This window comes from Bos taurus, chromosome 9 (genome assembly GCF_002263795.3).
Source record: "Bos taurus isolate L1 Dominette 01449 registration number 42190680 breed Hereford chromosome 9, ARS-UCD2.0, whole genome shotgun sequence".
Taxonomy (NCBI): Eukaryota; Metazoa; Chordata; class Mammalia; order Artiodactyla; family Bovidae; genus Bos; species Bos taurus.
Window position 1 is genome coordinate 72478291 of NC_037336.1, and position 23882 is coordinate 72502172.

Consider the following 23882-nt stretch of genomic DNA (forward strand, 5'->3'; position numbering starts at 1 on the left):
AACTGGATTTGTTGATATGGGAGATTTCGTATAAAAATCTAGATTTCTGGCATCTGGGAAATCTGGCAACTCTGGGTGGTATTCCCATGTGGGAGGGTGGCTGGATGCTGTGAGGCTCAGAAGAGTCATGGACTTGCCAAGACCCTGTCCCTGACTGACCACCTTCATTCACTCATGCCACAAGAAGTTTGTGTTTTCCCTTGCCAGATGGAAAATAGGCTCAGGGGCATAGAAATATTTTGATGTTTTAAAGAAAACAGCTGTTATTAATCCCACTGTGTTACTTGGATATTTGTATATCACTTTGTGTTTTTATAAGTATCTTCCCCTCAAAGAACTCAAAAGACTCTCCAAAAGTTGAAGAGTTAAAAACCCATGGACCATTCCTGGTCAAGTGGACTAGATGTCCTGAAAGACGGCTGAGTTTAGGAAAATACCTGGTTGGAAGGGCTGCAGAAGGACTGCACCTAAAAGGCACCCTCTTCACACCAAGAGTCTCTCCGTAGGCTTTTGAAGGACTCTGAGAAGGTGAGTCAGTGAGGATAGACGTTCTCATTTTGTCTATGAGGTTAGACAGACACGCAGAAGTGTCCCCTTCAGCCCACAGGGACTTGTTAGGGACCTGGCCACCAGGCGGGTCTTATGCCAGCAGACATAGCTTAGAACATGAAACTTAAAGGATAAGTCACAACTCACCAAATGAATAAGGACTTTAGAAGCAAGCAAGTCAGCAGGAACAAAGTGAGCACAAGCTTAGAAACATTAATAATAATATTGGGTGTTGGAGGAATCATGAGAAATTTCCATTTTCCTCAATTGTGTCCCCTGTAATACAGGAGCATTTATGCCCGTTACACTGTTGACTAGAGCCCTTTTAGAGCCTGCTACTCAAAGACTGGTCCATGGACCAGTGGCGTCATTACCCAGGAGCTTGTTAGTAACAGTATTCCAGAAACTATTCTGGAGCCACTGAGTCAGGTGCCCAGAAGATTCACATACACACTAAAATTTGAAAAACATGTCTTACGAGAGTAATGAAGTTTGGGACCAGATAATAATAGAGGGATTTTTCTTTCTTTTTTCCCCCTCCTTTGCTTTAGAGCTCATCTGGCCATGAAGCTAAATACACTTGAAACCTCAAAACAATGGAAATAATGCTCAATATGTCAAGATGGGTGGTATGGAGGCCCAGAATAAATAGTAGAATTACTATTATTTCATTTTTAAGAAGCTATTTTTTTTTCCTAAATAAATTGAGATTCAGTTAGCTCATCATTTTTTAAAATCATGTAGATAGTAGATATAACCAAGATCGGTAGAAATAAATAGTCTCTTTAAAACAATGAATCCCAGTCTTGCTCTTTGGACTCAAATACTAATAAAAGGAATACAGATTATTGAGTTATTTATTACATTCATGAGCTTACTTAAATTCCAGTTTATGGCAGTAAGCTATATAAAAATATTCTTACTTTTTTTCATTTAATGAGTACTGGAGATGATAGATTGGCCTCTATGTGAGATAAAGGTATCATTATTGAATGCACACTATATGTCTAGCCCTTCACATAGTTCATAAAGTCTCCACAACAGGCATGAACCAGCCTTAATTTATAAATGAGAAACTGAAGATCATAAACATTAAGTTGCTTATGTAAGGTCAGAGGATTATTGTTTTGCAGTTAAGATCTAAACACACACTTGAATCTGAGTCCTGCATTATTTTCCTTTCCCTCCAAGGTACCCTGGACTGAACTGAAGATTTTTTTACTTCTCTCTTACCTAGCAAGTTTTCCTTTGATCTTGACCATCAGAATGGAAAAACTTTTTTCTTTTTTTTTCCTTAACTTGATTTCATCTTTCCTATTTCCAACCATTGGTCTTCCCTGGTGCATCAGTGGTAAAGAACCTGCCTGCAAATACGGGAGATATGGGTTCTAGTCCTGAGTCCGGAAGATCCCCTGGAGAAGGAAATGGCAACCCACTCTAGTATTCTTGCCTGGGAAATCCCATGGACAGAGGAGCCTGACAGGCTATAGTCCATGGGGTTGCAAAGAGTCAGACACAACTTAGGGACTGCACACACACAGTTACAACCGTTAAAACAAACAGAAATACTAGCTGTATTTCTAGTGATTTTTTTTTCTTGATTATAGAATCAGTCAGGTTCATTTGGTAAAATTTGGAAAATATGGAAGAACACAGTGAACAAATGAATACCACTCATAATCCTATCACTCAAAGATAACCCTACCACTCAGAGATAACCACTATTCACATATTATATGCTTCCATTGACAATGAATATATATAGCTCATTAAAAATAGACTCATGCTATGTAACTATTTTATAACAAATGTTTCCTCATGTCAATGGATATTATTTCTACAATATACTTTGCAAGGTTCCCTAATATCCTACACATAGATATAACAATGTAAAGTGAAGGCCACATTCTAAGTACCTTGGCAATGTTATCTCACACAAAATTTAGTAAGTGGTTTTATTATCTTCACTTTATATGAGAAATGGGGGGCCCACAGAAATAGTGTGGTGTTATTTGATTTGGATTCCATGTCTTTCAATGACAGGGTTAGGACTGGAACTCTCAGAGTCTAGATTTAGAGCAACATCCGTAGTCCCTTTACTCAGTAAGTCTCACTGGAGCTTCAGGAGTCCTTTTAAGAATAGCAGATAGATTTTCATTAAATTCTTCAATGTAGCACAGCCACAGTCCATTTTTATGGACCAGTGTCATGGTTCGTTTTTTTTGCTTTATCCTTTCATCTCCTTCACAGCTTATATTTGTTTATAGTAGTAATTATCTTTGTCATCAATTGAGACTGTGTGTAGATGTGTGCCCTATCCCACATCCTGACAAATTCAATAAATGGTAGAGAAAAATAATTGTTATATACATATATCTTTTAATTTTCTCCCCTTCTTTCCCCTCTTCTCTCCTCCTCTTCTCTCCTCTTCTCCTTCCTTTCTTCCTCTCTTTCCCCCATTCTTTATTTCTTTGCTAGGTTTTAGTTATTTGGTTTTATTCACCAGGACCAAGCTACCCTTAAATACATACAGTATTTTATGAGAAAAAAGAAGCCTGCTTTCATCATTCCAAATGAAACCTTCGGGCATTTCAAGTAATACATGTTACAGCTTTGAAGAATAAAGATATTGAATGGTGAGAATTTAAAAATATCGAAGGGACTTTCAGATGGCAATTTTATAATCTGAAACTTTAAAAAACAAAACTTGGAAACTTAAAAAGCAAAATTGTATAATCTGAGTTGTCTCTTTACACATTTATGAAATTTTGTGGAAAAGCAAATCTTTATATGAAAGGAGAACTTGGAAATTTTAAAATATGAGTTGTTATTTTGTTTCCCAGAGCTAATACAGGAACTGTAAACCACAAGTGAAACTGCTGGATGACACTAAGAGTAGTAATAATGTTCATTTCCTGATGTCAGAAAGATGGAAAAAGGAAGTACACACTTCTGCAATTGAATTGAACTAAAGCAATTCAATGATGCCGGCTTTGGTTGAAATGATGAGTCTGGCCACTAACAGAGTTTCCTTACAAGCAGGCCATGGCCAAAAGGAGATCAACAGACAAGATGCCAAAATCATCAGCAGGACCTGCCATTGGATTCCTTTGAATCTTTTCTGTGAGTGCTGGTATTAATCACTGAACTTATACACAGGAATGCCATAATTACCATAAATTTATCTCACTTTGCTTCACTGAGACTATTTTACTAATGAATGATTGAAAAAATAAAAACAAGAAAATGGTAAAGAGCAAAAGATTTGGCATGGTTTGAATCCCAGCTCTGCAATGTACTTGGTTTTTTTTGCCAACTCTGGATCCCTACCTTCATCTTCTGGAAAAATCACCTTCTTTTTCCCTTAGGGAACTCCTCTTTTCTTATGTTGTGTCAATAATCAAGATCTCTACCCTCCTCTTGAAAAATGGTAAGGCATGTTACCCAAGCCTTACCCAAGGCATGTTACCAATCGGATTCAACTTCCCAGAAATTAGGCCATGTCCAAAGGAGGTGAGCAGAATAGATCATCTCTATGGTGGTTTTCCTGAAGGAAGTGATCTGTTAGTTCCTGCTACCTAGATGTTGGAAATTTTTATGTTTCTTATTCTTCCAACGAGCCAGTTATTTGTTCTCCCTTGGTTCTGTGAGGTACTGCATGCTCTTCCAGTATGTTTCAGTTTTACTTAAGTTAACCAGAATCTGTTTTTCTTGGATTCAACAAAGAACTTCAATAGTCTAAACAAATTAAGTAAGTCATAACTTTAATCTCCATACACTTCAGCAAATGTAAAATATCTAGTTCAACCCAAAGCTAAATCTATTACTACAGATTTATAATAATGACCTCAACATACTTGACAATACTAAAAAATATTTTGATAACTGTGGAATATTTACATCATCTTCTTAGAACTTACTTCGTATGTAAAATTTTGAAAACTGGGACTTCCTTGCAAGTTCAGTGGTTAAAACTCTGTGCTTCCAATGCAGGGGATTTGTGTTTGATCTCTGGTTCGGGGACTAAGATCCCACATGCCTGGTGGCTCAGCCAGGGAAAAAAAAAGAAAGAAAGAAAAAAAAGATAGAGAGAAGAAAAGAATGCCTGTATGTAGGACTTGTGAAGATTAAACGAGAACATGCCTGGAAAATGTCTAGCACAGCACCTCTTAGAGTAAGTGATCTCTATCTATTGGCTTAGTGGAATACTGATCTGTTATTCAGTTTTAATAAATAGATTTTATCTGAAAAAAAAAGGACCCAGTTTCTATAAAAGCATCTAATCAATATTTTCACCGTGCAAGTGAGCAGTTTTAATTTCCCTTAGAAATTTATTGTGGTGGTGGTGGTGAAGTAGCTAAGTCGTGTCCTTCTCTTGCGACCCCATGGACTGTAGCCTGCCAGCCTCCTCTGTTCATGGGATTTTCAAGCAGGAATACTGGAGTGGGTTGCCATTTCCTTCTCCAGGAATTTTCCTGACCCAGGGATCGAACTCAGGTCTCCTGCACTGCAAGCGGTCTTCTGCATTGCAGTTGGATTCTTTACCAATTTTGCTTTAAATAATGAGGCGATCTAGTAAGGAGGTATTTTCAGATGTATGTCAACTGAGGGAATAACTAATTTAGTCTTCGCTGTATATGTATGTTAACATAGATGTGTATTTGGTTACATAATAGAGCCAACTTGACTTGTTCTTAAGATTTTGTAGAATATAGATGTACAGAGAATTAAAACCAAATCCAGGATATCCTCAGCTATTCATTCTAATAGACTCATGTACCTGAACATTTAGGCTTATACAACATTAATCTCATTCTAGTTGGCATTTGGCATAGAAAATCTTTTAGTTAAAGCTTCTTCTGCTGAAGCTGAAGTTTAAGAGTGTCAGGTCATTTTTTTATGTTTCCACAGTTTTCAAAATTTTACTCATTATGGGGAAAGCACACCAGCAACTGCTTTTCCCAAGAGCCTTGCCAATGAACTGACATTACAAAAGCCATTTAGCCTGCTCTGATGAGGCAGTCCAATTCTGCTAGCAGAATGAGAGGAGGAAGGTGTTGTGAAAGGCACTTATCCAACAACCATTCCTCTTTGATAGCCAACAGAATCCTAATTTCATTCAGATTCCTAAATCTCAAGGCAGGTGGTGATCTCCAGCAAATGAATCTCATGCATCTTAGCCATCATGGTAATTTGGTTCCTGTTTGCCCGTAGTTGGTCTAGTGTTTTGCATGTGACCAACTTCTGGCTGAAAAGGTGTAAGGGAATCTGTTGAGAGAAGGAGCTTCTAGAAAAGAGTTTTTTCCTGGTTAAAAAATGTAGAGACTTGTGAAAAGCCTTTTGACCTTTAAACCTTTCTTCTTGTCTTGAAAGTAGCTAAGTGAGGATGACTTCCTTGTAGCTATATCCATTTTCCTGTAACCATGAAGTGATGAGATAACTGGGTAAAAAGCCAATATACTAAAAATGGCAGAGTGGGAATATAAAAAGAGCCTGAACACTTGATGTCATTTTTAGCCTCTGCTCCTAAAATGGAACCCAGAACTGTGTACCCCTGGACAACTTGTTAACTGAGATCATTGAATGTCTTCCTTACTTTTCTCTTACTTGTAGCTGAAAGCATTTCTAAGGGCATTCACACTTATATACCTTTTCTAAACCCCTTAGTTTTAAACGCTTTATATCACCAGACAAAAGGATCATTGTCTGACAATAGAGAGAAAAGACCCTGGAAATTCCTGCATTTTTATCTCTCAAAAATGAGCTAGAAATTCTGTTCAGTGTTTTACTAGCAGATATCTCGGGAGTGGGGGGGAGTAAAGGAGAGTGGGGGGTTTTTGTATTTGCTACAACTGTCAGAGTAAGTACCTTCCAGTATAGCAAGTTTAGTTTGCTAGACAATCTTACAATAAAGGATTATGAATGGGACCTGTAAGGAAAATTCTCAGTTGTCCTGTCTTGGAGAGAATTTTAGAATCAGGATAAAAGAAATCAGTTACTGATAACCTGGAATGCAAAGCATTCTTCAGTATCTACAGAAATTATGAGTGGGGTATTCGTTTGCATAGAAAGTAGCAAAACTTTGAAAACATGTCGGATATTAAAAAATAAAAATAAGAGAGCAATGTTGTATTACTATAGGGACAACTGTAGCCTCTTGAACCCCATGGCCTATTTTTCACAGATAGAGAATTCTAGAAGCTGTCATCACAAAGACTGCTGTGCTCTTGAAGATGCCCTGCAGGTTTTCAATGTTAAGGCAATTTCCTGAATGGATAATGTGCCTGAGAAGAAACTTCTGAAGGAAAAAACTTGTTTTTTCAGTTAGCAGAGTGACTTTCAAATGTTTTTTTAAACCATGACTCACAATAAGATATGAGCTTCCCAGGTGGCTCAGTAGTTAAGAATCTGTCTGCGAAGCAGGAGATGCAGGAGATACGGATCTGATCTCTGGGTTGGGAGGATCCTCTGGAGGAGGAAATGCAACCCACTCCAGTATTCTTGCCTGGAGAATCCCATGGACAGAGGAAGCCCGGTGGGCTACAGTCCATGGGATCACAAAGAGTTGGACACGACAGAGATATACATTTTACATGTCTAGTATAAAGCATATATGTGTATGAACACATACCCGACTGAAATCAGTTCAGTCACTCAGTTATGTCTGACTCTTTGCGACCCCATGGACTACAGCACGTCCATCACCAACTCCCAGAGCTTACTCAAACTCATGTCCATTGAGTCGGTGATGCCATCCCACCATCTCATCCTCTGTCATCCCCTTCTCCTTCGGCCTTCAATCTTTCCCAGCATCAGGGTCTTCCAATGAGTCAGTTATTTACATCAGGTGGCCAAAGTATTGGAGCTTCAGCTTCAGCATCAGTCCTTCCAATGAATATTCAGGACTGATTTAGGATGGACTGGCTGGATCTCCTTGCAGTCCAAGAGACTTTCAAGAATCTTTTCCAGCACCATGACTGAAATAAGTTTCATGAAAAGATACTTGTTCTTTTATTGTGTGATGTCTTCTCAGATATTCCAGTCTAGTCATTCTGTTTTCCTTTCCATTTTTTAAAAGGGGTGTTTTTAACCTACTAAACTGATTTCACCACCTGCTAACGGGTTACCACTTGCAGTTTGTAAAAGCACTGAGTCAAGATAGTTTCTGTAGCAAGTTACGGCTCGTATGAGTTCAACAGGTTTGAGCAATGTGGAAACTTGTCTTACAGAGCAGAAATCCCAGAGACAGGGAGGACTTCAGAGCTGCTTGTCATCAGTCGCCAGGTCTGATCTGTCTTTGTCTCTGATCTGACTTCTACAGTGCCGTCTTCAATCTTAGGCTGCCTTCCTTGCCGGCTTAATAAAGTTGGTGTGTTAGACATTTTCAGTTATTCCGTCAGATCTACCCTCTGCCTTTCTCTGTCTGCCCTGGGCCCTGCAAGACCCAGCTGTATGGATTACATGAGCGGGCACCCTTATCTGCTGACTTCTGCCTGGATTCCACCAGTTGAAAGACCCTTCAGGAAACTGAACATAGAGAATGAAACTGAGGTATTTGCTTACTTATCTGTGAGGTCAACGTGTACTAATCACATTCTTTCACCCAGGTAATTAAAATACCCTAAATCAAAGAGCACTGAGACAGATTGTTCCATACTGCCTCCGGCTTCAGCTTCTAGAAATTCTCTTGATGATGGTATGGGTTTTGAAGTCAAGATGGAATTCCCTGGGGCCCTGGCCTCGGAGGTTAGGTTGACAGTGGCCACTCATCCCAGTTATTTCACCAGCATCTCCCCTGGACTTTTCCAAACTCAGCCATGGCTGCTTTGACTGTGCTCACTATCTTTGTCCTTCTCTGCCACTGTCACACCTCCTTGTTCTTCACATCTCTCCACCCTCTCCCATGAACCTTTTCTCCTTCCTCTTTCCAAAGCTTTTACTTGTGTCAGTTGAGTGACAGTCACAGTAACTTCTGGGACTGTGACGCCGTCCTACAGGCTTTATATCATTTTGTGAAGTAGGCAAAGGTTTAGAGCAGTTGTTTGTGTTCTGAGGGCCTTCTCTGGTGGCTCGGATGGTAAAGAAGCTGCCTTCAGTACAGGACACCTGGGTTCAATCCCTGAGTTGAGAAGTTCCCTGGAGAAGGGAAAGGCTACCCACTCCAGTATTCTTGCCTGGACAGTTCCATGGACAGAGGAGCCTTGCAATCTGTAGTCCATGGGGTCTCAAAGAGTTGGACATGACTGAGTGACTTTCACTTGTGTTCTGAGAGCATCTAAGTGAATTTCTCTAACCCCAAAGTCAGCTAATGAAGGAGGAAGTATTTGAGGTACATGGTACAGTTGGAAGGCCTATCAGAAGACCTAGGGAATTAGGATGTATTTGGGGAAAATATTGAATTCCACATTTAAAGACAAAGACATTTAACATCTGCCCAAGTTCTCTCTCATTCCATTTCTTTCTTTTCTTTCCTTTTCTCCCTTGCTTCCTTTCTTCCTCCCTTCTTCCCTTCTCCTCTTACTTCCTCCCTCCCTCTTTCTTTCTTTCATCTAGCCATCCATCTATCCATCCAACCACCCATCCATCCCCAACCTACCTACTTATTACATTTATACATTTGTTAGTCACACCTACGTACTTACGTATCACTAGGTAACAGCTGCTAGACAACTGCAGTTCTTTGTTTTTACATAGAGAGCAAATTTCAAGGAAGTGAACTTGTTTCTTTTTTTAAGAAACAGTCTTAAAATTACCTTCTGAGTTGCTTAGTGTAGGGAGAGTAAAAATCGGTGTTGCTTGTGGAATGCTGGGTCCTTGGGGCAAGCACCCGCCCTGAATCTGGGCTATGTCACCTCCTCCTAGTGTCCCTGAGGCCTCTTCTTGGGTCTGGTTCACTGGTGGGCCATGGGTGGTGACTTCTCTGGAAAGTTATTTCATAACATGTTTGCACATTGTTTTGGAGTAAAGGTTGCCAGAGACTGAGGTGTTGGTTTCCATTGTATTTACCCTTCTAGGAGGAGACTTTGTAGTAAAGATGTTTTTCTAAGGAAATTTTTCACCTTGGGGATGGATCAACGTTTTGGTAAGTAATTAGATTGTACAAATTTAGTATATCACCTTTAAGAAAAAGTATACAATGGTGGTTATGAATTAAATATTTATTTTGAATTTTTAAAAAATCTCAACAAATTGCACTTTAAAAATATATCATATACCATAAACATCACATAATCCAGAAAAACAATGTAATATTTACAATTAATGAATTGCTTTGGCACACCTCTTTAATATTATCTTATATTATGGCTATGTACTCCTGACTTTTCTCTTCATGTGATAATAGCTTTTAAAAATAATTTTTCATGAAGAAAATAGAAAGTAATTCAGTCTGCTACTATGTTTGATTGAAATTTATTTCTTATTATTGATGATTGGGATGAATCAGACACTCAACTTCTCACAGAAATTTTCTGTAATATTGTTAAATATTTGTGTTTTATAGAAGGAATTCTGATTAATTCTATTCTCATAACTATTACAAAAAAAGCAAAGAAATATGTTTCATTTACTTTTTTATGCATGTTCTTTTTTTACATTTTCATATGAATTTTATTTTTTTTTTCCTCTTTTTTTAAGCTTTAAATTTCTTATTTTTTTGAATTGGGGTATAATTTATTAACAAATATTGTGATAGTTTCAGGTGAACAGTGAAGCGGCTCAGTCATACATATGGCTGAGTTTCAAGCATGTTCTTGACAGGAGAGAATTTCCAATTTGATTAGATGTCATGAGAAATAAATATTCCACTTACGATTTTAAATGTCTTGCTGATTGGAGAATTTTCCATCGACTAATTTTTGGTTTCACATGTTTCAAAAACCTTTTCTCCTGCATTGTTGGTACACTGTGATGCTAAGTGCCATAGGAAACATTCATATACTGATACAACTCCTGGGCCCCATCGTTTAAAAAAAATTTTTTTTAAAGTATAGCTGATTTACAATGTTTCAGGTGTACAGCAAAGTGATTCAGTTATACGTACACATACATATTATACCTATATGCCTATATTCTTTTTCTCATGAAAATTAGTGGTCATTTTTATTTCTCTTAATAGTTAACTTTGTCCAAGAAGAATTTTCTTTTATGTTTCCTTCAGAAAAGCAATAACAATAATATCAGAATAATCACCATGCAATAAGAGTTGAATGTGTGAGACAGACTTTATATATTACTGCATTCAATCCTCAACTTCTATTGAGGCGGATGGTATCATAACTTTCTTACCAAACTCAACAACAACTACTTGCTCAGGACCACAAACTTGTAAGTGAGGAAACTTTTGAAACCTGGTCCATTTATCCCCAACACTCATGTTCTTTCCTTTCAATGGTCTTGCCCTTCAGATTTAGATCAGATGGGTGTACAAAGGTATCCAAGGGAACAGAGTCTTCTTAGCCTCTCTCTAAGGAACTGGACAACACTTGTAATCGGGGACCTTGAACCAATAATTCTAACTCAGTGTGACTCTCTTTTTGTTCGTCCCACATCATTCTTGGCCCTCATGGTCTGGTCTGGGATGTGATGCTAGACCTTGCTTATCATCTTCATAAGGTTGAAGTTCTCTGTCTTTCTGACTGAGATGCTGGGCCTGTTTTACTTCCTGTGACCTTTGTCTGTGTTCAATATCAGCATCATTTTTCCCCATGATGATGAGGGTGGGGGAGCAGGAGGGCACAATAGTGTGAGTGCCAAACTTGAAACAAGATTCTCATCTCCAGGTCTGTGGTTCCAAACTCTATGCGACAGCTCCCTGGGTCACCCCAAGAAATTCACAGAGACGCCAAGGAATGATGCAAACTTCTGAGGAAAACAGTGACACTCAACATCTACCAAATAGCACGTGAACCAATGGCTCAAGGGAGTTCACGGCTTCAAAATGAGATCACATTACACTTCTTTTGATGACGTATCTGTGCAAAGCTCTTTTTAAAAAATTGTTAAGCTAAAAGGAATTTTATCTGATTCTAAGGTTTCAGAAGCTGTGTAGGACCCAACAAGTAGGCACACACATCCTATCAGTAAGTAGTTGTGACTGTTTAAGAAGGAAATAGTGATTATTTCTCCTCTCAAATAATGCTTTTTTCCCCCTAAACATCTAGTGCATTGTTAGGACATAAGGACTTACTCAGTTGTTTGGACCTACCTACTTAATAAATAGAACTTAATAAGGTATTTTTCTGGGCTCAGGCATGTCAGGAAGAAATTACTGAGACACTAACAAGCTCCATGAACAGATACTTGGGAACCTCTATTCTTGGCAACAAGCTAAAGTACTTGAGGTGTTTCCTTTTTTAATTTTTTTATTTAACCCATTATTTACTTTATTTTGAATACATTTAGAAAATATGATTTTACATCAGTGGCCAACTGGATCTGCTGATTCATGAGACCCGAGTTACACAGATACATTGACTTGACCACAGGATACAGCTAGGCTACTCCTGGTCCCCACCAGGGGCAGACCTATTGCCATAAGACATAGAACAGATGAGGACATATGTATTTTTCAGCTAGGTTGTCTCACAAAAAAGCAGGCAAGAGAAAAAAAAGAGTCTGAAGGTGAGAAAGTTCAGTTTTGTCAAATAAGTCACTTGATCCGCCTGCTTAGGGAGGAGAAGGAGGAAGTAGGAAGAAAAATCAGAAATAGTCCTGGTGGCACTCTCTCCCTGTGGAAACCTGAATCAAGGGAAATGGAAATTCTTCCTGCCTACCGGGAAGGAAGGAGGGTTCACACATTGTAAAATGTGTGATCGGGAGGCTGGACATTGAAAAACAAATACATCTCTGTTGTAAGACACAAAGCTAGTTGCAAATAAATTGTCATTTCTTTACTAGTGAGTTTGAAGCATTTTTCATGTTATCAAATTGCTTTAGCTCTTACATAAATTGTCTTTTCATGATAAGTATATTTTTTAAAGGTCATCAAGATTTTACCGTCTGGGAAAGGAATATTTGTGATATGTCTGGGCAGGGTACAGAGTAGAGAAAGAGCCACAGGTGAGGACAGGGAAAATATTTTATCAGTTCCTAGCATTATCACCCATGATGAAATCATTTTCTTTTAAGTTCTCTGTATTCTTGAGATAGTTGGAATTGTTTTCCCCTGCAAATACCTTCATGCCCTCACCCCCCTCTCTTCCAGGCAAACCTGAACCGCAGATAAACTTCCACGCTGGCTTTGCCTGACGACACTGGGGAGATGGCCCTGCTGAGAAAATGCAGCAACCAGCAGAACTGGAATCACTGCACATTCATAATCACAGCCCTCAGCACAGCCCTGCAAACCTGCTCAGCTTCTCCAGAAAGCTTGCTCTCATTCTCTGCAACTTCATGCCTTTTCCCTTCTCTAAGGAGGAGACGCACACTCCCACACACCCTCCACCCACTCTCAGTGATGAATCATGTATAACGCTGTGGCGAGAAAGCTGAAAACATCAGTGAAGAAGCACTGTTGACCCCCACCACCAAATGCACACACTGCCTGTGTTTACACCTGAAGACAAACCGGTATAAACTTCCTCCCTGATGAAAAGGGAGCAACAGCTCATCTTGTGTCAAAAATTGATCACAGGTATCCTGAAGGCCATAGCTACCTCCTTACCTGCCTCTTTGTTCCCTTCCTTCCTTCCTTCTTCTCCTCCTCCCTCTTCCAAATAACTTTTCTTCTCAGTAGGACAGTCCAGTAGAAGCTTCCTCACTACACAAGTCTCTACTCCAGCACACAGTTGACTCTGGGTATCCATGAATACAGAGGGCTGGCTGCACTACATCATTTTATTTGAGAGATCTGGGCATCCATGGATGGTCTCCATGGGTTCCAGGAACTGGTTCTCTTGGATACTGAAGGACAGCTGTGTAGACATCCTGCATTGCTCTCCAAACCCTCCCCTGCCCTGGCCTGCACCCCCTGCACCCTGCTGTGGCATTTCCATCAGAAGACAGTTGTCAAAGGGCTCTTCACACTTCCATCACCCTGTTAGGCTGACTGTATTTATTAGGAGTAGAGAAAGCTCCCTAGTGGGTTGAGAGGACTAAAGAAATGGCCAGAGGACTGCTTGTGTTGGAATCTTTGTATAGAGGCTCAGGAATCTCCATATTCAGTGAGTACTCCAGGTCACTCCCAGCTCCCAGGGTAAAAACAGAAATTCCTTTCTCTAATGGGTTGCAAGCAGCTTTAAAGTCGTCAAACGTTGGTGGTCACGAGGGGCTGGGGACAGGGTAGGGGTTGGGCGGAATAGGGGATAACTGCTTAAAGTGTATGGAAGTTTTCTTTTGAGAAATGATGAGACTATTTTGGAACCAGAGGTGGCAATTGCATAACATTGTGAATGCACTAAATACCATGGAATTGTAAGTTTTACAATGCTAATTTTATATTATGTAAATTTCACCGCAATTTAAAACACTTACTGAGAAAAGAAAAAACAAACCTTATTTAATCCTCTCAACCAGAAAATACTTAAAATATTTTTGATGGGCTGCTCATCAGGGAAAAAATTATAATAATTATGAGGGGGGTCTTTATATAGGTGAATAGTTTAGAAGAATTTTGATCAACAAAATGTTGGATCACAAGGGTTCAATAATATAAACTTTATTTGTATGAAACATGGCCCGGTGTCTATTATTTATCTTCATTGGGACCCTGGGGAGGAAGATAAAATAATATTTTGAGATATTATGGAAAAGTCTCTTTTATTATACCCTATTATCCAATTTGGAAACTGCTATTTGCATGAGACACTAAATATTAAAAATGCTGTACAAGTAGATTATATAAAACATGGGGAAAAGGGCTATAATTATTCAGTAATTTTCAGAATATTTCAGCTTCAGTTTCATGCCACCTCATTTTAAGACAGAGGAGAACAGCTCGCTGGGGACTAATTTGCATTGATAACACGCTGTGCCTTAATGGACCCTCTGCAAAAGCCAAGACTATAAGCGGGATCAATAGTGCATAGTCTTTACTAAGGCTTTTTAATGCATTTAACCGCATTAATAAGCTTTCTGAGCTTTGATCATTATTGCTCCTTAGAGTATTAATAAGAAACACAGAATTGCATATTGTATTCCCATTGAATAAGTAAATTCATATTAGGAATCATTATGAAAACTAATTATCAAGGAAAAGCAAAGCCATGCTACTGGCTGGGAAATCCTGACATTATATTCCAAAATATGAAAATACCCTTCCTTCCTGGAGCATCTTTCCCCGAGCAATGTCTGACTGTGTTTCCCTAATCCACGTCTTCTCTTTTGCTTTTCTGCATGAGGGTGAGAAGAAGCCTCTGCCTGCATAGACTTGATCTGCCTGGCTTGGGAGGGGCCCACAGGGCTGGGAGGGAAGTCGGTATAGAGTTGAACTCTGAGTGCTCCAAGTTGTAGCTACTGTGGATTGGATTGTCCACTGTGTGTGTGCGTGTGTTCAGCTGTCTGACTCTTGACGACCCCATGGACTGTAGCTCGCCAGGCTCCTCTGTTCATGGAATTTTCCAGGCAAGAATACTGGAGTGGGTTGCCGTTTCCTACTCCAAGGGATCTTCCCAACCCAGAGATGGAACCCGAGTGTCCTGTGGCTTCTGTATTGGCAGGTGGATTCCTTACCACTGCACCACTGGGGAAGGACATTCCCTGTGTACTGGGCACTTTTCATCTGTTACCTTGTTCATGCCTCACAAAGAGCAATCCTCACTTCACAAACAAGAAAAAACCCACACATCTAGAAAGTGGGAGCTATGTTTTCAAGCCTGGGTGGGCAAAACTATTAAATCCTTTCTCCTCTCTGAGATACTCACCCTTCTCTGCTGGGAATTAGCAAAAAGAAAAATCCTTTTCTTGCTCCAGACAGATGGGAATGAAGAGTAACTCGGAAGCAAATGAAACCCTACCTTTCTGAGGCATCGGATGGGTCTGTGGTCAATTATCCCGGAGGACCTGAGAAGTGAAAGAATTTCCTTAGAAAAGTGCATTGTTGAACTTGAAAAGAGGATTACAGTCATTAAATTAGCTCCTTGACACCTCTGGGAAAAGGTAAATATCATTATAGTTTTTTCATTTAGAGAAACACTAGTGCAGAAATATTGAAGAAATTTCTCCCATTGTCAGAGAGGTGGGAGTGAGGGGTAGATGGAAGCCAGGTTTAAACTGACTTCTCAGATTTCTTACTCTAATTACTACACTATATTTTCAAACATTAAAATGTCTCTCAAGCTTTTGGCAAGAAGTTTTAAAACATCAAAATTCAATCCTCTGCCAATTACCAGCCTTTTAATTTAGGAGTACCTAATTGAGTTTTCTGATTTTAAGGTACTTATGGGCTAGAAACTCATATGCTATATTTGAGCCCAAAGCTGAATTTTTATAGGCAAGTTATAACCTTTCTAATAGACTTTGAACTGCAGTGACTGATCCTTGCAGGTATAACTGTAATGAGCTTTCAGCTCTTGTTTGAGTGCATTTTCCACCTGAATTCGAATCTATAATGAATCATGAGCTGATTTCCAAGCTGCCGTCTCAGGAGGACAGCTGGGTGAAAAGGTCAGGGAGAACTGGTCTTTGTTTAAAGTGGTGCCAGCAAAAATATCTCATTTAAAATCTGCTGGAAGTTGGCACTTTCATTTTTTCACCTTTATCTCAGTGCCTGCACTCTGATGAGCAGAGCAGAAGAGAAGCAAAGTTTTGTTAATATAATTGGGCATTAGGATCTAAGAAACCTCAGAAAGCAAAGAGGAAGTCTATTACATTTGAAATATTAGATTTTATGTCAGATACCGTGGGCATGTGTTTGAACTAGTATGATTTGATATATAGCCAAGGGACACTTACATATCAATTAGGATGGTGATGAGTCATGTCCAAGTTCAAGGAATATGTATTCCTATGACTAAGCTTCATCCAAATGTTTCTACAAGGAAGAAACTGCTTTCTTATAGTACATCTTGGTACAAAGATGTAACCACCCAAAATATTTACTTCAAAACAACATGTTTTAATCTTTCTAGTTTTACTGTGGTGATTGGAGAGATAAAACTACTACATTTAAATGAAGCTCCATGTCTTACATGTAGTCAAAGCTATGTAAATATTTGCTGAGTTAAAGAATGAAAATATAAATGAATAATAAAGTGTGACAGAATCAATCAAGTTCCTTCTGTGTCATACCGGCTTTTAAATGGGGATTTTTCTTCTTTTTTAAAATTGAAATATAGTTGATTTACAATGCTTCAGGTGTACAGCAAAATGATTCAATTATATATATATGTGTGTGTATATACATATGTTGAGAGGTGTATACATGTATTTATATCTTTTTCAGATTCTTTTTTCATTGGCCACCACAGGCAGCTTATGGGATTTTAATTCTCCTGACCCAGAATCAGACCCAGGCCCCTGGCAAATAGGCCCCGAGTCCTAACTACTGGGGCACCAAGTCCTAATCACTGGACCACCAGGGACTTCTTTTTCACTATATTTTATTACAAGATATTGAATATAGTTTCCTGCCCTACATGTCCTTGCTGGTTATCTATTTTATATATAGTAGTGTATCTCTCTTAATCCTAAATTCCCAGTTTATCCCTCTCCCCTTTCCCCTTTGGTAACCCTGATTATTTTCTATGTCTTTGTAAAAGGAATTTTTAAATTGAGTTTAAAAAGCATTCTCAGGGTGAATATGACTGTATTACAGAAACAATCCTCGGGCAAAGTAAGTTTTCTCGGAGAGAATTCCTGCATAGAGAATTAGAGTCTGTGGCTTTAGAATTTGGTTGGCAGAACCACTAAAGAATCCTGAGAATAAAGACAACCCATGTCTTAGCCTCTAGATAATCATGTGTGGATGTGTCTCCTCATTTCCAGATATGACTCTACGAGTGGAAAAAAGCCCCTTATATGAAGGAGCATTTTCTTCCACAGAAGCAGTTCAAATGCCAGGAATCCTTTTAAAAGGATTTCCTATGGATGGACGAAAGCGTCATAAAAGCTCTGGTTTCCTATATGATTGGGCCACTGTAAGGAATCATAGCTGCTTGAAAAGGCACTGAATTTCTAAATCAAACACATAAGGTGTAATAAAAACCACATCATGGGCTTTAAAATCAGAATTTTGGGGTTTGAATAAAAACACAATCACTGGTTATAACTTTTACTTGATCTATTTGAGCCTCAATTTCCTTCATGTGTAAAGTGAAGGTAATAAAATCTACTCTATAGAAAGGTGAAATAATACATGTAAAATGATCAGCACAATACCGTTCTCTTGGTATTTGGTTGATAAGCGTAACCATCGACATTATTGAACAGATACATATCCTACCTTGAAATGTTCCTTATCTGCTCTACTTCTTCAGACAATCCCGCAATATTTATTGTGCAGCTACTATAAGCCAGAAGTGTGCTAGGTATCACGCATACAGTGTTGATTAGACATACATGGCCCCCTGTTCTCATGGAGTTTACAGTCCAGGAGGAAAGAGGGACATTAAACCAGTAATCCCTAAGAAGAAAAATCAGAAAATGAAACTTTATTATGGGTTAACCAACAATCCAAGCTTTATTATTTTGAACAATTTTCAACCCTTTCCTTTCCTTGGCCCCTTTGTTTAAGCATGGGCTGTAGGGAATTTCAGAAGAAATGTATTATTATCCACTTCTCTAGCATTAATAATTTTTAAAGCCATGGACTTTAAGAAAGTTTAAAGTAGGCGATTCAATGTATTAACCACTATTTTTATTGCAAAGAACAGAATCTATTTCTGGGCTTCCCAGGTGGCTCAGTGGTAAAAATCCACCTACCAATTCAGGAGACTTGGGTTTGATCCCTGGATTGGGAATATCCCCTGAAGGAGGAAATGGCAACCCACTCCAGTAATTTTGCCTAGAAAATCCCATGGACAGAGCAGTCTGGACTACAGCCCCTGGGGTTACAAAGAGTTGGACACAACCAAGAGACTAAGCACTCACAGAATCAACTCTGGCTAGTGAAGCAGAATGATATTTACTGCAGAATATTGATACTAATTCCCAAATTGTTGGAAGATTCAAAGACACAATCTAGGCTGAGTTAAAAGGAATGAGACCCACGCCACATTATTGAACCAGGCCATTAAGTGTGGCTGTCCCCTCTCCACTGATCAGGAAGCTATCAAGTCAAGAAGTTGCCACCTCAGCTGCCAGGGGCAGATCCAGACTTCCCCATACCCACAAAATGAGCCCTCTGTACTCTGTCTTTCCTCTCATGTCACTCAGTTCTAAATCAAAGTCTTGTGTGAGTGCATCTAATTGGGGGCACCTACATCTCATATAGAACGGCACTGTAAACCATATTTGGAAAATGTGTGTTTAGCTTTTTTAGCTTCAGTACCCTTAAAGGGGCCTGAAAGTGTTAGTAGCTCCATTGTGTCTGACTCTTTGAGACCCCATGGACTACCCACTAGGCTCCTCTGCTCATAAGATCTCCCAGGCAAGAATACTGGAGTGGATAGCCATTCCCTTCTCTAGGGGATTTTCCTGACCCAGGGATTGAACCTGGGTCTCCTGCATTGCAGGCAGGTCTTTTATCGTCTGAGCCACCAGGAAAGCCCTGAAAGACCTGGGGGTGGATATACAGTGAGGTGATCCACTATATGAAAGTGTTTGGCAGAGGCATGAGCATCAACTGAAAAAGAGTATCTCTTTATAAGAAGAGTGGATTCTATTTCCAACCACTTCATCGTCTGCATGCCTGTGGGGCCACCCTTTTTAACCATTTAGTACACTAATTCAGCTCAACCTATAACAGAGTAGATGTTAAGATCTTATAATTCTTTTAAATGACTAACCTGGGACAGGTTATTTATTAGGAGAATGATATCAGTGTTGTCTGGTGTTAGTTTCTTGGTGTACCATAGTTTCACTCTTGGTTTTGCCAGTGGCTAGTCAATGTGACTGGCATGTGAAACTGATGAAATGAATTGAGAAATGGAGTCTGACACATGTGACCAAACCAAATCCATCAACATCCTGGTCTGTTTACCAGAAATGAAAGCTGCTAAGAAGAGTGTAAAAAAGAAAAAGCAAAACAAAGCCAATTGTTCATCATAAGTTTAAAAACAATAAACTCTGTGTGTTGTGTGTGTGTAGATCAAATTAAAACAAAACAAATTAAAGCCAGAGAATAAGGGTAGGTGGGTGCTAATAATGCTTTTAATGGACACTGACATTTCTTTTTTTCTTATGCTTTGAAATTTTTATTTTGTGTTAGAATACAGCTGATTAACAATGTGGTGATAGTCTTAGGTGATAGTTTCAGCTGTACATATACATGCATCGATTCTCTCCCAAACTCCCCTCCCGTCCAGCCTGGCACACAACACTGAGTAGGGTCCCACGTGCTTTACAGTAGGTCCTTGTTATCTATTTTAAATATAGCAGTGTGTGCAGCCAGCCATAAAGTCATCCTCTATGTCTGTGAGTCTTTCTGTTTTATTTAGGTTCCACATATAAGGGATGTCATACAATATTTCTCCTTCTCTGAAATACTGACATTTCAACTTCATATAATGTTGATGTTCAGGAGATAGTCTTCTTTTGATTTTTTCCCCCCAACAATTAAAAAAATAAAAACCATTCTTAGCTCATTGAACACACACAAGTGGTGGACCAGACTTGATCCTCAGGCCCTCATTTGTCAAACTCTGTTAGAAATCATTAGCGTTTCCACCCACTTAGGCTGAAGGTTCATGGATCCTGACAAACTAGAGAGGGAACCTCTGGGGTTGTGGTGTGTTTGTTATTCTGTTCTCTTCTATGCCAACAAATGTTACATATAGATGATGCAACCACAAAGTTGGATGGTGACGGTGTTTAGATTGCAGACCAAGTGTCCACGGTAGGAATGCTGTGTGGATTCACATCTGGTAAGCAAAGTGGTGTGTCCACAGCTGACTCACCCAAATACTATCCCGTTTAATAGTTACATGTACAAGAGGACACAATGAAAACTCACTTTAAAAATATTTCTAACATGGAGAGGGTAGTAGCATTATTCATTAAGATGTTATGCCATTGACTGATGGTTTGCATGAACTGTGAAATTGTTAGATCTACTTAAAACTTCACCAGTTATACATTTTTTCATAGTGAAGAGTGGAGAGAGATATTGCAGGCTCTGAGAGCAACAGAACAAAATTTCTCAGATTTTCTCTTAGGACTTGAGTTGCTAAGCCTTAAAGATGCAAAGAACTAGGATTACTTATCTTTAGGAAGATAGTGCCTATTGGGCTTCTTTGCAAGGATAAGACTCTCCTGTAGTTACGTGCAAAATGCTGCAGATTTTGTTTTTTCTTTTCCAATGTTTCTGAATGGAGACCTTCATCAGAAGGACTTCCCTGTTGGCACAGTGGTAAAGAACCTGCCTGACAATGCAGGAGATGCAAGAGACATGGGTGTGGTCCCTGGGTTGGGAAGATCCCCTGGAGGAGGAAATGGCAACCCACTCCAGTATTCTTGCCTGGAAAATCCCATGGACAGAAGAGGTCTCCAGTCCATGGTATCGCAGAGTCAGACACAATTGAGCATGCACAAACATCTCATCAGAAGCATCTGTTATAGTACGGATGCCTGAGCCCCTCCTCAGAAACCCTATTAAATCAGCAGGTTTGGGGTGGATCCCAGGATTCTAACTTTCAGCATGTGAGAAGATTTTATTATGCCTGAGAGAAGCTTGAAGATCACTTGAGGCTTCTAATGCCCCAGAATAAAAAGGCCAGGGTTTTGCTTCTTGGGCAGACTATAGGACACAAGACTCTCTCCAGAGGCTGAGAACCCCAAAGCCTGAAGGGGTAGTGATCACTGAATGCATTTCAGGCCTTCCCCTTGGGGTCCTGCCTCCTTTCTGGCACTGCCAGCGGGAGCTCTGCTGATGACTGCCTAACTCTGCCACATTCTGTCCCTCCCTTCTTGTTGCCTATGAAGGCCCTGCCCACTGCCCACCATCCCCACTTTCCATCTTCTCTGCCCTCTCTCTCTGCCCTTCAATAAGTGTCAGCTTCCCCAGGTGTCAAGATGCTGTCTTTTGCTCTCAGCCCTACAAAAGTAATCGAGGCAAGAACATACCAGGAGCCTGGCTAACTTCTAGGAACAAGGCAAGGAGCAAACACAGAGAACAAAACACAGAGTAACATCTCAGCAAATTATCCAGTCATACACCAAAGCCTGAAAACCACAGTGTGGCATCAGTGTGAAAGATGATCAGCTGAATCAGAAAGCCAGCTGGCCAGCAAGTGGCTGGTGTGGATGGTGGCGGTCAGGCCCCCCTAAAGATCAGGCCATTGGATTCACCCCCTCCCTGCAGCCAAGCTTTCAGTGGTCACCAGAAGAAACAATTACCTTCGCTTTTAGAGGTGGTTGGTCCTATTTAAGACACAAGGTACTTAGAAAGCCTTGCTCAGACACACATGTCCCACCCACTGAGTCATTCAACATGCTTCTCAGGTCTTGGTCTTGATTTCCAGTTCTGGTAATTGGGCTTATGGCTATTTTAGACATCAAGCTGTCCCATTCCTCCAGGAAGCAAGACTGATTTGTGATCCCAGGGCCTCTGACTTTTCCAGGATCTGTTTCAGATTATGAGGTCATATCTAGCCCAATGGAAGCCATTTTTATAGGGTGGATATTTAAATGAATCCACTCATGCATCTCATTTCTGAACCATTCTGTAGTTATAGATGCAGAATCATATTTTCACAGAATATTTTTATATAACAGTCAGGGAACATCATCACCACTACTGAGTCTCTAGTCTATAGCCAGGCATTCACATGACCATTACTGTGAGTCCTGGTAGGAAAGGGATGCCACAGTGCCACTGGGTAGTTTGAGGAGAGTTTAATGAACAAATGACTTATTAGGTGTGGGTGGAGTTTAAGGAAACCACGGAGGATGGTGTAGTTCCCTGAGATAGGGAAGAGTAGGACCCACTGCTGGAACTCACAGGATAGCTGTTTGGAGAAGGCTGTCTAATAGCAGCTGTGACTTCTGTATGGGAAATGCTGCTGCTGCTAAGTCACTTCAGTCGTGTCCGACTCTGTGTGACCCCATAGACGGCAGCCCACCAGGCTCCCCCATCCCTGGGATTCTCCAGGCAAGAACACTGGAGTGGGTTGCCATTTCCTTCTCCAATGCATGAAAGTGAAAAGTGAAAGTGAAGTCACTCAGTCGTGTTTAACTCTTAGCGACCCCATGGACTGCAGCCTACCAGGCTCCTCCGTCCATGGGATTTTCCAGGCAAGAGTACTGGAGAGGGGTGCCATTGTGTTCTCCGATATGGGAAATAGTCGACCCAAAACTACCCAACAGGGACGGAGCTGGGGGAGGTGATATCTGTCTTTCCCTCTCCTCCCTCATGTGGTCCTGAGCTAGTGTCTCCAGGGCCCAACCCCCAGGAAATCAAGTGACCACGGAGCTTGCGGATACAGTGCATGTGGACCAGCCTCCCAGGGCACTGCTCAAGCAATGCATGAATCTGGAGGGGCCTGTATAAGTTTTCAAGGGCCACACAGAGCCTCATAGCAGCCCTCTCAGGAAACCCCATTCTTCTCACCTTACAACTCTGAGGAACTGGGTACCCTCCACTGCATTAACATGGCTAATGGACTTCAGAGTTGAGGTTCAAAATCATGTTGGGTTTGCATCTACTAGATGAAAGGGACAGAAGAGAAGGAGGATACTTCCCTGGAAAACTAAGAAGTCTTCCATATTTCATGTATCTGTTCATCCTGGGAGACTCCAGTAGCTAGGAGGAGTTTCACATGGTATGCTTCTGAGATGCTGGGGCAGAAAGTGGTGGTGGTTATAAGGGGTGTAAACTTGTTCAGGAAAGATCCACTTTTCATACATAGCATGTGCTCTAATTCACCAGTTCAGACTTGAGAATACACATATATTCTTTGGGGTCTATAAGAAACAGCAAACAGAACAGGCATCTATTAAAACATGCTGCCTTCTTCTGAAGGCACTCCCACCTTTGCTGTCAATCATTGTATAACTTTGTCTCAACTTAATGAACAGTCCATCGTTATTTACCAAACACTTTTATGTGTACGGCTTATAGGTAGGCTTCCCAATATCCATGTAAATAATAACATTTGTGACACTTACGACACCAATACATCTCAAAATAAATTAATTGATGCTTGCTAATTATTTTGACACTCTTAGATAAAAGATGCTATATATCTTTTATTTTCCACTTCTGAGATAAGCATAGAAGTGAAGAGATGCATAACTGA

At 40.0% G+C, this 23882-nt stretch overlaps 1 long non-coding RNA gene across 9 annotated transcripts; it reads left to right on the plus strand.

Annotated features, from left to right (window-relative positions):
* Positions 1 to 3375: 3375 nt before the first annotated feature.
* On the plus strand, positions 3376 to 23088 carry LOC101905172 (uncharacterized). 9 transcript variants are annotated; one of them, XR_009495848.1, is made up of 9 exons: positions 3394 to 3672; positions 4543 to 4723; positions 7779 to 8100; positions 9564 to 9631; positions 10709 to 10875; positions 11331 to 11630; positions 12755 to 13183; positions 15460 to 15645; positions 17473 to 23088. It is a non-coding gene; the product is annotated as an uncharacterized lncRNA (long non-coding RNA). The 9 variants fall into 9 exon arrangements; XR_009495849.1 differs by lacking the exon at positions 17473 to 23088 and adding an exon at positions 16617 to 17466; XR_009495846.1 differs by lacking the exon at positions 17473 to 23088 and having other exon boundaries at positions 3376 to 3672; positions 11331 to 12609; positions 15460 to 17466.
* Positions 23089 to 23882: the final 794 nt, after the last annotated feature.